At 37.6% G+C, this 10,032-nt stretch overlaps 1 pseudogene; it reads right to left on the bottom strand.

The window, feature by feature from the left end:
* Positions 1–775: 775 nt before the first annotated feature.
* On the bottom strand, positions 776–9,752 carry LOC149239858 (aspartyl protease family protein At5g10770-like; annotated as a pseudogene).
* Between the last annotated feature and the right edge of the window lie 280 nt (positions 9,753–10,032).

Here is a 10,032-nt window from a genome sequence, read left to right as displayed (position 1 = left end):
GCTTTCTATTAAATTTTCTGCAACTCCAGCATAATTAACACTGTATACTATGATGTTTCCTCCACCTGCAAGCAAAGTCCATTACCCATTACTCAAAAGGATCTCTGCTTACCCATCGGAGAACTGTGAACAATCGATGTAAGGAGATGACAACTCGAAATCGATTCGTGAATTGAATCGATTCAATTCACGATTCGTTGTGGGGAGTAACAATGACGGACTGCAGAAAGGGTGGATAATAATTAATTAGCCACGTCGGCGGTCATCCCCAGGCGGCTTGAAACAAATTTTCGGGCTGACCATTGCCCCTGCCGTTTTCCGTCTTCCTGAACAGATTTCTTTTCGGGCGGTTAGATAATCCGGGAAATTCCTCCGCCTGCGTAGACTACTCTATATTTTAATATACTTTTTAACATTAATTAAAATTAACCACTAAGAACAAATATTATACCATACAATGTTAAATTATTTAATTGACCCAAAGGCAATATTCAAAATGTAATATTCGATAACTTATTTAACGTTGAAGGATAGGGATTGGCCGTAATACATAGTGTGATAAGGCTAGGATGGGGCTAAGACCTCCATGTGACCCTACACCTAAATATTTGCTTTATTGAGTTTTACATGACAGGGATTCTCGTCTTTTGCTGAAACATAACTTTACAGTTAGCCCACCCACGTCCATGGAAGCTGGGGGAATTTACTACTATTATTGGAGCAGTGCTAAGTAGAGCAGGATCCAGAGGCGAAGCCAATTCTTCCGGCAATGGCATCAAGAGCAGGATCCAGAGGCAAATCCAATTCTTCCGGCAATTGCATCAATAGCAACCTGTGTTTGCTGCTGTTGGAAGCTCCCGAGAATGTTAAAACTGACCGACTGTGCAGGTGTATCTCGTGTTGGAAACCATAAGTAATTCCAACTACTTGTCCGCAATATTCAACAAACTATTTAATGCTGTATCATCCGCTGTTCTAGAAGTGCTGTATCAGTCGCTGTTCTAGAAGTCGACGGAATTGACAATGAGGGAGGCTTCTCATGGAAGCCACTCACTAAACCCTGCTCCAGAAACTTCCCCTACATGTATATATATCTGATCAATGAAAGCAAGTTCTCAGGTTCTTGTGTTCAATATGTCTGAGTGTGTTGGTGTGTTGTGTGCCTCTGATCATTTACATGGTATCAGAGCTGTGAGGTCGAGAAGTTGTGTGTCGCTGTGTTGCAGAGGCGCTGTGTGTCGCTGTGTAGTTGAGCGCTGTGTGAGGAGTGCGTTGCTGTGTTGCAGAGGAGCTGTGTGGTCAAGAGCTGTGTGAAGCTCGGTGCAGTATATAAGGAGGTGAAATATCGCTTTAAAGTGAGGTGTGAACTGTGGGTTGCTGCGGTGAGCGTGGAGAAGCTTGCGAAGCACGCCGTTTCGGAGGGAATCAAGTCCAGCGGATTTGAAACTTTTGCTTTGTGAGAAGTCTGGTCAATTAATGGATAGTAAGACAGACGTTAACTACTTCTTAGTGTTTGGTTTGATTTTCTGAAAAAGATATGTTGAGTAAGCTGTGTTGTTTTAAGTTATGCGCTTTTTGATATGGTGTGGAGTAAAAGTTATGTTTGTTTCTGATGCGCTTTTTGATATGGAGTAAAAGTCATGTGCATTAGAGTAAAAGTCGTGAAGCTTGTTCCTGCTCAAGCCTGGCCAAGTATGGAGTAAAAGTCATGTGCGTTGGTGTTGAATTTTCTCAAAATGCAATAAAATAAATGAGGGTCGATTGAAATAATGGAAAGAATTTAATATATTTACACACGGTCATTAAAGTTGTAAAAGAACCTTACGTCAAAATTATTTTGGAGACTTTTGAGTGTATTTTTGTTTTAATTGGGTTTATTAAAAAAAAAGAAAAAAAGAAGATTTTTATGGTGCATGAGTGGTGTAAAAGATTTTGAGATATAGTGAAAAATTGGTGCATTTGGATTTGGTGGTATTTTGGTGATTGGATAAAGTTTTTTTTTCATGGCAAATTTATTGCTTGATAATTATATGAATGAAATTATGTAAACTGGAAATTCAATCTAATGACTATTTTAGAAGGTAATAATTTTTGGTCCATTGTAAGTGGGGATGAGCCCAAACCCACTGTTGCAGGTTCTATCCCAGATTGGGAGAGAAGGGGGACAAAAGCAAAGGTGCTGCTGCGTATGTCCGTAAAGGACAACATTATTCCTCATATCAGAGACTGCAAGACATCAAAAGAAACATGGGATACATTGAAGGGTTTGTATGAAACAACAAATACAAACCGGATCTTGTTTTTGAAGACTAAGCTTTTATCTTTAAAAATGGAAGCAAATGAAATTATAAGCAATTTCATATCTTGTGTCAAAGATTTAAGTGATAAGTTAGGAGATATTGGTGAAAAGGTGTCTAATACTGACTTAGTCACCATCGTATTAAATGGCTTAGTGCAAGATTATCAAATTTTTGTTTCAAGTCTTGCAGCTAGAGAAAAACCCCCTTCATTTGATGAATTGACAGGAATTCTTCTACAAGAGGAGGAGAGGATGAAGAATTTTTTGGGCTCTAGCAGTTCAGATTTGGCATTGGCGGCCAAGGGCAAATATCCATACAGAGGCAAACCATGGGACAAGAACAAAGGAGGCAAGTTTCAAGCAAAGCAAAAAGGTATGATACAGTCTAAATTTCCAAAGAAAAATGATGAGTGTTATTATTGTGGCAAACCTGGGCATCATTCTAAAGATTGCTATAAAAGGAAATATAATGATTCTAGGCAGAGAAACAGAAGGCATAATGGAAATTTTGTGGACAAAGATACCAATGATGGATTTCAAAATCTTAAATTGTTTGTTTCTCATGCTGCATTGTCTGTGGAAAATGATGATAAGAATGCTTGGTTCATTGATTCTGGTGCATCACTCCATATGTCTTGTAATAAAGAGTGGTTTGATGAATATCATGAAAATATTGATGGAACATATGTTTGCCTAGGAGATAACAGATCACTTAAAGTTCAAGGTTATGGAGTAATAGGTGTGAATTTTCCTAATGGACAAGAGAAACAGATTCATAATGTGATGTATGTCCCTGATATTAAAAAGAATTTAATTTATGTTTCTACTATTACTGACCAAGATTTGAAGGTAGAATTTGTTAAATCACAGTGTGTAGTGAAAGACATTCAAGATAAATACAAGGTTATTGCCACAAGAACCAGAGTTGGAGGTTTGTATAAGTTCGATGTGACCAGGAAAAGTCATCAAGCATTAGCATCTACAGCAATATCAACAGAAGATTTATGGCATCAAAGGTATGGACATCTAAATCACAAAGATTTAATGCTACTGCAAAAGAACACTATGGTTGAAGGTCTTCCTGTCTTGAAAAATGATCATGTTGAATGTGAGGCATGTGTACTTGGCAAGCAACATAGGGAGGAATTTCCTATACATAAAGAAAAAAGGCAAAGGGAAATACTTGAATTAATTCATACTGATGTATGTGGACCTATGCAAACTAGATCTATTGGTGGAGCATGGTATTTTCTTATTTTTGTGGATGATAGATCTAGATATACGTGGGTTTATTTCATAAGAAAGAAGAGTGATGTTTTTGAGTATTTTAAAGAATTTAAGAATATGGTAGAGAAACAAATTGGTAATTATATCAAAATCTTGAGATCTGATCAAGGGGGAGAATTCAAATCAATAGAATTTAATCAATATTGTAAAGGCAATGGGATTCAACAACAATTTACAGTGCCACATACACCTCAGCAAAATGGAGTTGCTGAGAGGAAAAACAGAACACTAGTTGAATGTGCACGTAGTATGCTTCAAGGTAAAAATATCTCTAATGTTTTTTGGGCTGAAGCCATTAATACTGCTGTTTATTTGAAAAATAGGAGTCCAACCAAAAGTTTAGAGCTTAAAACACCTTTTGAAGCATTTTATGGGTACAAACCAAAAGTGAGTCATTTAAGAGTTTTTGGTTGCAAGGCATATGCTCATATTCCAAAAGATGAAAGAAGAAAACTTGATGCAAAGGCAATTAAGTGCATATTTATTGGCTATTGTGATAATCAGAAAGCATATAAGTTGTTTGATCCCAGTACTGATAGACTGCTTGCAAGTAGGGATGTGGTGTTTCATGAGAATGCAAATGAAGGTGATAAAATAAATAATAGTGTATGGCATAATATTGATGATTATGTCAAATTAGACACAAGTGTTGAACAAGAACAGGAACAAGCATAGGAACAGGTACAAGATCAAGAACAAGTAGCATCAAGCAGTCATGACACTCTAAAGAGAGGAGAGGAGACTCTGCAAAGCCAAAAGAAAGATGAAAGCAGTAAAACTCCAAGAAGGTCATCACGTCAAAGTCAGGTACCTGTAAAGTATAAAGATTATGCATTAATGTCTCAGGTTATGAATGTTGTAGAACCTTCAAGCTATGATGAAGCTAAAGAATATGAAGAATGGAGGAATGCAATGAATGAAGAATATAACTCTATAATGAAGAATGACACATGGGAATTAACAGAATTGCCTAAAAACAAAGTTCCCGTAGGATGCAAATGGCTTTATAAATTTAAATTTAATGCTGATGGAAGTATTGATAAACATAAAGCTAGATTGGTTGCTAAAGGATATTCACAAAAAGAGGGAATTGATTATGAAGATACTTTTGCACCTGTAGCTAAGATGAACACAATTAGAATTATGATTGCATTAGCTACAAAATATAATTGGAAAATGCACCAATTAGATGTCAAATCTGCATTTTTGAATGGTGAGTAAAAGAAGAAGTTTATTTAGTTCAACCTGAAGGGTTTGTAAAACAGGGACAGGAGCATCTGGTTTGCAGGTTAAAGAAAGCTTTATATGGCTTGAAACAGGCACCAAGATCATGGTATGTGAAAATTGATTCTTTCTTTTATGAGAAAGGTTTTATAAGAAGTAAGAATGATCCTAATTTATACATCAAGGAAGATGAAGACAAGAATGTTGCTTTAATATCTGTATATGTTGATGATCTAATCATAACAGGAAATGCATGCAAGTTGATTGAAGAAATTAAAAATCAGTTGTCACATGTATTTGAGATGAAGGATCTTGGTGAATTGCATTATTGTTTAGGTCTTGAAGTTTGGAGGGAGCCTGGTAAGACACTGATCACACAAAGCAAATATACAAGGGAAATCCTTAAAAGATTCAATATGATTGAATGCAAGGCAACATCTACTCCTTTAGAACAGAATGTCAAATTGTGCAGTGATGATGGAACCAAAGAGGTGAATGGAACTATGTACCGTCAATTGGTGGGAAGTCTGAACTATCTCACCACTACCAGACCAGATATAGCATATTCTGTCAGCATACTTAGTCAGTTCATGACTAAGCCTTGTGAAAGCCATTGGAAAGCAGCAAAGAAAGTCCTTCGATATCTGAAAGGAACACTTAATTTTGGTATTATGTATACTGATGAATTTGATGTTGAATTGGCAGGTTATTCTGATTCTGACTGGGCTGGAAATCTAGATGATAGGAAATCTACTACTGGATACGTTTTCAAGATTGGTTCAGGACCAATATCATGGAGCAGTAAGAAACAACCAACAGTTTCATTGTCATCCACTGAAGCTGAATATAAAGCATTATGCAGTGCTACCTGTGAAGCAATATGGCTTAAAAGAATACTTGAAGATGTTGGGGAAACACAAAATGCACCTACAGTAATCAGTTGTGACAATCAAAGCACTATCAAATTGGCAAACAATCCTATATATCATGCAAGGACAAAACACATAGAGACACAACATCATTTTGTAAGAGAAAAATTGCAATCTAAAGAAATTGACTTATCATATTGTAATACAAATGAAAATGTGGCTGACATATTCACCAAGCCTCTTGGAAAGGCTAAATTTGAAATATGTAGAAAAAAGATGTACATTGTAGAAAACCCAAATTATGTTGTAAGCCTCGCTGAGACTTAGACCAGCAAGCATGACAATTAAGAGTATAGTGTCTTGTTTATTGTATGTAATTGAAATTAAGGGAGAGTGTTGGAAACCATAAGTAATTCCAATTACCTGTCCGCAATATTCAACAAACTATTTAATGCTCTATCAGCACCTGTTATAGAAGTGCTGTATCAACCGCTGTTCTAGAAGTCGGCGGAATTGACAATGAGGGAGGCTTCTAACCCTCCTCCAGAAACTTCTCTTGCATGTATATATATTTGATCAATGAAAGCAATTTCTCACGTTCTTGTGTTCAATGTGTATGAGTGTATTGGTGTGCTGTGTGCCTCTGATCATTTACAGCTCGGAATGCTAAGCACGTCACAGATGCGTTCGCCTTAATGGGAAGAAAAATCCTGTGGTGGCTCACAGTCAAATTCGCATTGTTGTCGAAGTGGAAAGTTATAGTCGGAAACTTGACCTCGCTGATGTGACACAGGTTGTAGCAGAGGTCCATGACGGAATTTGGTGGCGGTATCGCGCTCCGAAGATGCTGGGTTTTGCTGGAACGAAGTTTTGAGGGCATCGCATGCGTATGGGGTAAGTTGAGTTATGCCGGTGTCAGAGTCCACAACTGTGCCTCCTCTAAAAGCATAAGACGAAATCGGGAGCCTCTCGCCTCCGACGCTTATGCATTTCAATCCCACAAAATAGTAGGATGGATATTCGGAATTTGAGTCGAGATACGTCAAAACGGCATTGGTGGGAATCGAACACTGACCGACGCTCAACGAGCCCGTTGAGTAGAAGGATATGAATTCCGGAAGACAGTATGAGAATTGGCCGCCATATTTATTTTGTGTCTGGGAAGGAAAGGCAAGTCCATTCCGGTTCATTCCAAAAAACCCGTCAGACCCTAAAAAAATTCCTGTATTGTTACGCCCGCAGCCGAAGGCAAAGCCCTGGAAAGAATCAAAGATTCAGAACCCAGAGTCAAGGTCTCCTGGCTGTAATCTCCCTGGCTCATCGGTTCATTCCAGTACTGGTGTTCAAAAACGCAGCCCTCGTCACCGCAGGTGTACTGAATGCCATGTGAATCGGACAATTCAGTACAGCCTTGCGAATCGCAGGGTAACTGTTTGTAAGAAGATGAATTTTGGGGATCGAACAAGGGATGTGCCTGTGAAGAACAGTTTGAACATGGCTTGCATTGTATCCATGTCAGATCTTTGATCGTCTCAAATACCAGCGAAAAATTCTTAGCTGTTGTGCCAAACCCTACTGTTACAATATATTTTCCGAAACCCACAGCGAGTCCAGGGTGAATAGGAACATTGCTCTGTGGAAAATGAGTACCGCAGGTTTTTGACCTGATTATAATTGTTTTCAAACGAGCATTGTCTCTTTCGAAAATATGAGAGACCGTGTCTTTCCATGAGCTCGGCTTGCTGGGCCTTAGAGGCGAGCAGGCCCCGTGAATATGATCCAGTCGTATCTTCACTCCTGGCTTTAGCGCTTCCTGACGTGTACACACAAAATATGATTTAATTTTTGTTGATAGACCACGTGAATATAGTAAACATAAACATAAAGCATTCTTTCTGGTTCTCATCTCTAAAACCACTTCAGTATTAGGAGTTTTCTGGTTCTCATCTCTAAAACCCCTTTGGTATTAGGAGGTTATAGGTCAATTCTGGTCTAAGTCTCATCCCTAAAACTACTTTCACTTCTTTATTGAGAGGTCATAAAACCACTTCTATTTCTTTATTGAGAGCTCTCCTTCTTTATCGAGAGTTCATAAGTCAATTTTCTTTGATGCTTTATTGAGAGTCCATATGTCAATTTTCATTGATGTTTTAGGGGTTAGGCTTTCCTAAGAAACTGAACTAAATCTCGGGGTTAATCTCTTACTCTATTCCAATTGCACATATAAACTAAATCTCAGTGACCTTCTTCTAGGTCAAAACTGGTAACTACAGCAATACAGAAGTAAAGCCTTCAGGCTCAGCATGGGAACAGCCTGAACTAGAGCAGTCTAATTAGTTTTTTAGCAGAAGCCTTATTGTTTATAGCTGGACTTACATCTTCTTTTGTACCACTCCTCACAGGTTGAAAAATCTCTGGTTTTACTTCAGTTCTGTAGATGGAATTTGTTGTGTTTTCCAGACAGCCGAAAACTACAGCTCTTTGTTGGGTTTTCCAAACAGCCGAAAGGTACAGCGTTGAGCTGTGTCACTGATAGTAGTTTTCAGACAAAAATCTGAAATATGTATCAGTAAATCTGTTTATTTCGAAAGAATAAGGAAAAAAAATTACATTGACTCAAACACTTAGGGTAAGTAATTCCTTCAAATAATCTGCCTGAATGAACTAAATTTTAAAATTCTATAAGTAGATTCTATCGGGATCAAACATAAAAGCCTTTATAGTGGCCAGGTGATCCAGTTTTTATTAATATAAACCAAACATAAAAAACCTTCACATGCATTACATAGAAAGTTGTATTTCCTTGGCTGGTTGGACTCATGGATTCTTTTTGTTCTCTAATTGGGTTTGGCCAAGTTGTTGCATGCTGATTCTATGATGTTGTTGTATTCTGATTCTATTATGTTTTTTCGGTCCTGCTTGATCTTACTCTGTTTTTTCCGTTTTTTGTTTTATTATAGCTGCATGTTCACTGCCCCTGAGCCTTTTTTGCATTGTTCCTGAATTATGCAACTTTTCTTTTTTAAAGAAAAAGCTCTTTTTTCTTTTCCTTGTGAGAAAAAAAATATTAAAACAAAAAATAGATTAACTTCCCTCCAGACCATGTTGGCCATTTGTCAAATCCTCGTTAGTCTTTCCATTAGAAGTATTCAACTGGGAAAAGGCGGTATTCTCATGGGAGTTTTGAACTGTCCATGCACCCACATTGAAGCAGAACCACAGCCACGCTAGAAAATGTGTAGTTCAGCTATCCATTGAGATTTATAGAGTAGATATGAAAGGAAGTTCATCATAGATGAGATCAAATGCAAATTCTAGGTGATTTATGCATCCTGATCAAAGAATTATCCAAGAAGTACTCTGGAAACAACAAAAGAAAAATCAAAACAAATCGAATCCAATCAAATTAGTTGACCTGCAGGTGAAGCTGGGCATTCGGAAGTACTCTGAAAACAACAAAAGAAAAATCGAAACAAATCGAGTCCAATCAAATTAGCTGACCTGCAGGTGAAGCTGGGCATTCGGCAACTCCCTGTGGCTCCTTCAATTTGAAGTATTCACCGGAGACAGTGATAATTCTCCTGTTCCATGGCTGTTGCACTGCCCATGTGCAGGCATTGAAACATTAAAACAACAACTACCCATCCACAAAAGGCCAGAAAATGTGTTGTTGGGTTACCCACCGCAATGAGATGGAGTGAATGAGTATGAAATGAGGAAAGGATAAAGTTGGAATGAATATGTTTGTAAAACTATTTTTCAAACATGTGATTGAAAGATGAATTGAATTATTATAATATTGCACAATACAATTCCGCCTCGTCATAACTACCTCGCTGATTTTTTTACAATATCATTGCTAATTTTCTGCAAGATAAATAACTACACTAAACTGATTTTATGCAATTATTCTTGGAAATAGTAATAGCTTTTGAAGTGCATATCCATATCCATGAATACAGATCTTAAATCGATATTATCCCTCTCAATAATCTAATTTAAAGCCGAAGAAATTTAAAACCAGCGTGATGTATATCTATAAATGCAATCCATGCCGAATTGTTCTCAACCATTATCATCTGAATTGCTCAAGAAATCTGAAACAGTTGTAATTAATCAATATAGGTTTTTAAGTGCATATCCATGCATAAAAATGTTAAATCGAAATCTCCCGCCCCAAAAATCCATCGAAATCGTCCATGGAATTAAGAGCCACTGTGATATACACCTGCCAGGCTGTGTTGAAGGCATTAGCATCTATGGCGGGTCTATTCGTGCTAGGATCATTTCCGGTTAATGCAAGGATAATATTCGAGCTTTCCCTATGCATCTACGCACAACACCACACCACAT

The sequence above is a fragment of the Pinus tabuliformis genome, chromosome 8, assembly GCF_031772625.1.
Source record: "Pinus tabuliformis cultivar Carrire ecotype Pingquan chromosome 8, CPIR1, whole genome shotgun sequence".
NCBI lineage: Eukaryota > Viridiplantae > Streptophyta > Pinopsida > Pinales > Pinaceae > Pinus > Pinus tabuliformis.
Note: the sequence above shows the minus strand (reverse complement) of the source record. Positions and strands in the feature narration are given on the sequence as shown.